This window comes from Ailuropoda melanoleuca, chromosome 14, assembly GCF_002007445.2.
Source record: "Ailuropoda melanoleuca isolate Jingjing chromosome 14, ASM200744v2, whole genome shotgun sequence".
Lineage (NCBI taxonomy): Eukaryota > Metazoa > Chordata > Mammalia > Carnivora > Ursidae > Ailuropoda > Ailuropoda melanoleuca.
Window position 1 is genome coordinate 48,254,965 of NC_048231.1, and position 7,503 is coordinate 48,262,467.

Genomic DNA, 7,503 nt, shown 5'->3' on the forward strand with positions numbered 1-7,503 from the left:
CTAGGCTATGTCCCAGGTGCTGAGTGTATAGGGATGAACAAAAAAGGTAACTTTATTTACCTTCAAGGTACTTACAGTCAGAGAACCTTTTATTTAGCCTACAAATGGCTAAGGACTTAAAACTTTTAAAGTGCCTTTTAAGGTAGTTTAAGATGTTGAGTAAATAGATTTGATACCAAAGAGAAATCTAGTTTTTGGCATCTACCCAGAATCTGTAAAGGGAGAATTTTGTAGCAGAGAATATCTGGTACCCCAAACTTTAGTTGACTATAATCATCTAATTACATCATCAGAACAAGCTTATTTTCTTCTTGGTGAATTGACATGAAGTCGTAAAAAGATGAAAAAAAAAGCATTTAGTTATTGTGTTTGTTTGTTAAATTGTGTACATTAAAATGAAGTGACTTTAGGACTCTTTCAGGATCTTCGTACTGGGTCAACAGTGTTTGCCATGGAGGGTGTTGGTCCGGAACCAGCTTGTGTGGTGGGGTTGGGCTTTTGCCTCAAAACGGTGACCCTACTTTATTTAGGCTACACCATATTTCTGGAAATGGCAAGTAACCTTACAGACGAAAGAGGAAAGATACTGCTTCCACTAGGCGTCCTAACAATCTACTCCATAGTATTTTTTCAGTGTATCACTGACAAAGCAAAATTACCAAAGTTAGAATGTTTCCAGAAATCATTTTCTGGTTTGAAAATCTGGAAATCAAATGACCCTGGCTTCAAACATTCAATATTGTAAGTTCTTGGGCATGTCAGGCCTTAGGGTAAGTGAGAATAGTGTGGTTTTAAGCAACACCTTAGACACATTTAATTAAACCATTTTTTTTTTCCTGAGGAGAGGTTTTTGACAGGAAAAGGCAAGAGAAATTGTGCAGATCTGCTACTTGCTCAAAAGATAGGTGTGTAAATACGTGAAGTTGGCGAAGGTGGGTAGAGGAGCTCCATGCACCATAAATTTCTCACTTCAACCCTGATGATTCCACATAACAGGCAAAAACTGAACTTCATCTGTCAGTCTCTTTCCTGATTTTATAAAACTCATTTGTTCAAATTTCTTCAACATCCAAAGTTGAATCCAGATTGTCCTGCCCAGTTAAGTTTATTCTTGGTTGTTAAAAAAAAATGTGTCTAGGTTTTTTCATGGGAATTAAAAAAAAAAAAAAACTTTAAAATTAATAACTTCTTTTCCTGGTTACAGAAATAATCTACGTTAATTCCAGAAAATATAAAAATAAACTGAAATCTGTAAATAACAGAATACAAATCAATCATATTCTCCTACTGAGTAATGACTACCACTACTATTTTTTATCTTCCCTTACCCTAGATTTTATCAAATGAATATTTAGATACCACTTTGTGTGATATATTAATAAAATGTAATCATGCTATACATTTTTGGTAATTTGCTGTTATTATTTAGCAATCTCTTGGTAAATGTTCATCATTAACATGATTTCAGATGGGTGAACACTTCTATAATTTAGCATCCCTTAATATTTTTAACTATATTGTTATTCCAATTCTTTGCTTTTATCAGTAGTGTTTAAAAGGCTGTATTTTTGAGCTTGGAGGAGAATACACCCCATGAATCTCTATCCTCAAATCTCCTTTTACAGCTAAGGTGCAGGGTATCCTCTTGAAAGCTAATTTTTAGCCACCTCTCTCAGTGAAATTAAGCCTGCATCAAAAACCACATTTGCCACACGCTCCAAAGAGTCTTTTATTGGAATACTGGCTGTGTTTCACTAATAGCAGTGGAAAACCCACTTTTGTACCCTTTGCTGAACTGGGTGACAGCATGCTCTGCTTTGGGAGGGTGTTGAGATGGACGGAGGACTTCTCCTGATTATGTCTGAGTTGTGATTCTGACAGCCAGATGAGACCTGCATGGTGCTGTTGAATGGGGCTGCTGTCTTTGGAAGTTGGCATCCGGTTACTTCTCCCTGATTCTGCAAGCTGAATCAGGAATTGGCAGTTAACAAATCTTTATCCAGAGAACGCCTTGAGTGCTAGAAGGATTCCAGTAACAGCAATAGCATTATGAACAAAAGAAACACTTTTATAGTGATCATGATGGGCTGCCCTTTCTGGGCACACTCACATCTTATTGAACCCCTCCCATGTCACCCGTGAGGTAGGCAGTCTTCTTATCCTTCCATCATAGATGAGATACCACAACCACAAACATTCATGCCAAATGTGTCGTTAGTTGATAAGTGAGTATTTTCAATTTAAGCATTCCTTATTAATGCCAGTGTTCAAAACCTACCATTCTTATCATTTCTCCACTCTATCTGTAAGTTTATTAGGGAGTATTTCTTGATTAATTTTAAAGAGGCTAGAGAGGTGACATTTTGTGTATACCAATACAGGGATCCCTGAAGCCCTACATCTGTGGCTTTCTTAACAAATGTGTCTTCCCTATGAGAAGGTATGGTGCTGTCCTTCATAGCACAATGTGTCCCGCACAGACTCTTAAAGGAAGTAGGGATGTGGTTGTGAAACTCTGATTGGAAAGATAAAATGGTTGCACATCTATTTTTTGCCTTGTATTTATACTTTAAGCTTGCTTATTGGGCAGTTTGCCTAGAACTAATTGACTTCCCTTGCCCTCTCCCTCTCCCTGGAGCCCCAGTCCCTTCAGGTCCAAAATAGGTTTCCATAGTGTTTGGCCAGTCCAGCCGGAGGATAGTGTCAAGCCATTAGATTGTCAAATTTGGTGCATCCCATATTGAGGGTCTCACATTCACTTCCATTTGCAAGCTTAAAGCCAAATATAAATTCTTAGTTTTCTCTCTGTTTTTTATATCTCCTCCTCCCTGTCTCTCCCTTCTTCCTTGCCACTTAATCTGGGAGGCTAGATTTGGCAGCCAGCTTCAGAGGGGACTTCTGCAGTCTGTTCCAGGAAAAGGTACTGTTACAGATGCTCTATAATGGAAATCGATAGAAAAGAAAAAACCTTGGCAAGCTGAGCTGAACAAGAGGCACAAACTAGCAGAATCTGGGTATCAGGGCTGTTAGGTTTCTTGCTTTGCCTCCCCATCCTTTTCCTTCAGAAGGGCTCTACCTAGCTGGGCATCACCTTGAGGCCCATTTTAGAATTTCGAATTGAACTCTTTGCGCATGTCTCTTTTCCATCATGAGAAGACGAATTGGAAAGGTTTTGACATTTTTGTCATGGTTTTGTGATCCCGTTTGAGAACATGGCTCATGAGTTCAATAGGTTCTCTTTGTAGGACTTGAAATAGTCTGGATTTTTATCAGAGCCCACATCGAGATTGCGGTGAAGGGCTAGGACTGGAAATGCTCTTTGCACAGAGCTTGGAGAGATCTGTGTTTGAAACACCACTTACTCCTCAGGCCTTGCAGCACAGAAAGGAACATCTCCTCCTCCTGTTGAGGACCTCTGAAGCATTCCTTCACCGATAGAATATTTGAGAAGATAGCCATCTCCTCCACCTGTCAGCATTCTTGCGCTATCGGGTCAATAAACCATGTGCCAATTTGAAAGTCCTGTGATGATGTTTCTGGGGACTTGGCAGGGTACCTAGCATACAGTTGGTGTTCCAGAATGCTAGAGGGTGCTTATTAGTCCTCAAAAAAGGAATGGTTCTTCCCTCTCGCTGCCTCTATCATTTCACCTGAAATTCAGTTATACAAGTTTGTCTCTTAAAACAAATTTCAAGAGTTTGGGCAGTTAATGTTTGTACACACATCCTTTACTCATTATTTTCAGTGTCCTGGGATGAGGAGGCATCCTGGGAGGTCACGGAAGCTGCCAATCATTCAGATGCAGTCACCCATCTTCATTGCTTTGGATTCTTATCTCTTGATGAAGTGAATGTTTCATGAATTCAATTATGTCTTTTCTATTGCAAGTGCCTGATTGCATATTATATTCCGTTCTAGTTCAATCCAACAACAGGTTTTAAGCCTTACTAGAGAGATCCTCAGTGTATCCTGTGAAGCATTCTATTGTCAAGATGAATTAAGATGAATTAAGCTCTGAGAGTTTACAGGGGTGGCTATCAATCATTATGCACATTTACATCGCATGGAATACTTTGGAGAAATACGGCTGTTGAGGTGCCGCTCTTGGGGTTTGGACTCAGTGAGTGTGAATACGACGGCGCAGAAGATTCCAACACGTGGCCAGTTGTAAGGACTGCTGGCCAGTGAAGAAGATACACACATGTGCATGTATCATTAACACTAGGCAGACTTATAATTGCTGTCATTGATCTGTAAACAGTGTATCAGGAGAGCAGTTTCTATGATAATGAAATAAAACTAAATGCTACTTGTATAGTTACCTGGCTAATTCCCATAGGCATGGACTAATTCCCATGTTTCTCTGCACTTGGTCTCAGTGGGCATCAGTCACTGTGTTGGAAATTTTCCATTTCCTCCTTTAGACTACAGGCCACCCTTGTGGGCACTGAGAGTTTGCCCTGCACAGACTACATTGAGGTGCTTTTCTGCCCTTGCAATTCTGGATGGCTTTGGCATGAGCGGCTCTGGCAAGGGATCAGAGGGTGGGGGGAAAGAGGGCAGGTGCGGTGGCTCCCCACTGTTGATGGTGCTGTTGTTCTCTGCCATCCTTCATACCTTTTTGTAACCCAGGCGACTTCACCGGGTATAGCCCCTTCTTTACACTTTCTTTAGTGACCCGATTTGAGTGTACCACCCGTGCTCTGCTAGGACATTGGTTGACGTGGCCTTCATTATTTGTAGCTAGGAAGCGGTACAGGGCTCAAAGAATAAAGAAAATTAGAACATAGCAGAACCTATCAATACAGTTCCCTCAGAGTCAGCCAGGAGCTTTAAGGTTCTCCTATGAACATTTATTTCTGCTCTGTGGAGCTTAAGAAGTCTTCCTTAATATGGAAATCCAATGAATAGACAGTCACAGAGAATGTTCTGGATTTCACATTTCAGGGTCTGATTCCTAGCACTTCATTTCATCTAGGTTTCCTCAATCAAGGAGTTATTAAAGAGCATCAAAGTGACAGTTTTCATTATTCTAATTGTGTTGGTTTCAGGACCTTCTGTGTGTCAAATCCCAGGGATACAGGAACAAATTGGATATAGTTGATTCCTTTAGGCGCTTATAGTTTTGTGGGTGGGTTGGGGGGAAGACTTGAAACCAAACAATTAAAGGGTTGCATACACATAGGAGTCTGTATGAGGCCTCATGGGAACACAGCCAAAGAAATGCCTCACCCAACATCGGGCATTCAAGAGATGACTTACTGAATGAGATCCTTGAGTGATTAAGAAGGAAACACAGGAAGCAGTATGTTTTAACATGAAGGGAAAGAGAAAACCAGAAAAGCAGCGGCAGCAATGGGAGCTGCCAGTGGGTTGTTGTGCTTGAAGTGCTGAAGCTCAGAAGGTGGGAGGTGGAAAGGCAGAAGGAGCCTGTGCTCTCTGGATTTCACACAGAGCCCTCCCATTGCGACCCCTTTCTTCTGACCCTGGAGGGCCCCCCTTGGAGAAGGATGAAGACTTGCTGTAGCTGGACAGAAGCAAGAATGAAAACCTGACATGGGAGTGTATGCACTCGTGGTGAAAAGTTGGGGAAAGAGTGCAGAAGAGAAGGTAAGTACGATGTTTTTAGGGGATGTGAAGAGGTACATAAACAAAGTGGGGAAAAAATCGTCCACATTCATAGAAAGCCCCAGAGCATAAAGCTGTTCTCTTAGCTCTGTACATCAAGGCTATAAACTCCTGGAGCACCAGCACCGTGTTCTTATTTATTTTCAGAGGAAAAATACTTTTATTGTCTAGTCAGATAAATATATTTACATTAAAATAAAGAACGACCAAGAGTATTGCTTGGGGAGAGGTGCTTGTGCACAGACAGGCATCTGCCTGCAGAGAAGGTAGTTTGGCCCAGTGTTAACGCATCCCCTCTGAAAGCCTCAGGGCTGAGAAAAGGACACTGAGGGCTTGGCCAGTTTCCTGCGGTGCCGCAGACGGGATTGGCACTCGCTATTATCCAAAACACAGAAGACTTAACCTTATTCCCTGAAAAGAAAAACCTTGGAGATTGAGGTGCAATTTGAACTTAAAAATCCTGTTTCTCTTATGTAGGACATTTTCAGCTTCTTCATCTGAAAAAAAATTCTCCCCATTTAAAAAAAAATAGCTTGAATTACTTATTTGCCTCGTTTTTTTTTTTTTTTCCATTTTATTATGAGAGAGCTTGGCTTTATAAGCAGGAATCCATTCTCACCACATGATTGTGTTTTTTACATCTATCACTTCCTTCAGAAAAATTATTGGCAAATTTGTAAACTTGCTCTTGTTGTTAGGGTATTTTATAACAATATCAAGTTTTCCTCTTACTTACGTTTTCCACTTACTTGTCAGTCTCGTTAACCTGTTCAGCACTTCCATATTGAATTTTCATATCACTAGAAGAGGAAAGATAGTGTTTTAAAAACTCAACTTTACGTTAATTTAATTTTTATGGCTACTTATAATTTTAACATTTCCCACTATTGAAATCGTCTCAATTTTCAAAAATCTGTGTATATCATAATTAATACTATTTTCTTGTAAGTCATATCAGTCTAGTTCAATACAGCATATGTTTGTCCCTCACTCACCCCATGCCAGAACAGAGCGTTGTCCTAGATGCTGGGAGTGCAAGGGGGTCATTATAGCCTCTGTCCTGGGTACTTCACAGGGTTCAGTTCACCACATGGAGCCATTAGGGTTTTCATTATGGAAAGTATGCCTTTCCTCTCTCTTGCTCTCCCCCCTCCCTCCCCTCTCCTTTTCTTTCTTCCTCCCTTCTCAAAGCAGTATTCATGTGTGTGTGTGTGTGTGTGTGTGTGTGTGTGTGTATTCCAGTAAGTTATAATTCAAGTAAGATTTTTTTTTAAATTTCCTACATTTTCACAGTGTTGTGTGTTGTTCTATATATAGCCTCCCATTACTGTCTAGGTAATTTCAGCTTTAATAGAGAAGGGAAGAGGGGCTCAGGAAGAAGGAAGGGTACGAGATTCATAATTTATCAAGATAAGAGTACTGGCTCATTGTTTATGACCAGTAAACAGCTTCAAGATCAAAAGATGTGTGTAGGAACCCTCTAAGTAGGGTGGGTGTGTGGGAGGCTGGGGTGAAGCTCAGCCAACACATGGTAGTGGAGCTGGTTTCACCAGATACATTTGAAGGGGAAGGAAGAGGAGTGGCTTTCTGGGAAATTGGACAGCCCATCAGAAAGAAGGAGGAATGAAAATTTTTGAATATTTTAGGAAAACCAACTGGTGACTGGAATTTGTGACATGAGGAGGCCAGAGGCTGAGAGGGGTTGTCCAGACGGTGTAGACTATTGTGGGTGAGAGTTGGTGTAAGGAAGCAGAAGGAGTTTGAAACTGAGAGATTGATCCAGTTTCAATTCTTGTCCTCTTGTCTTCTGGCTACCGACATGACTAAGGGCAACATATCCTTTCAGAGTCACATTGTGTTCATCTTTAAAATAAA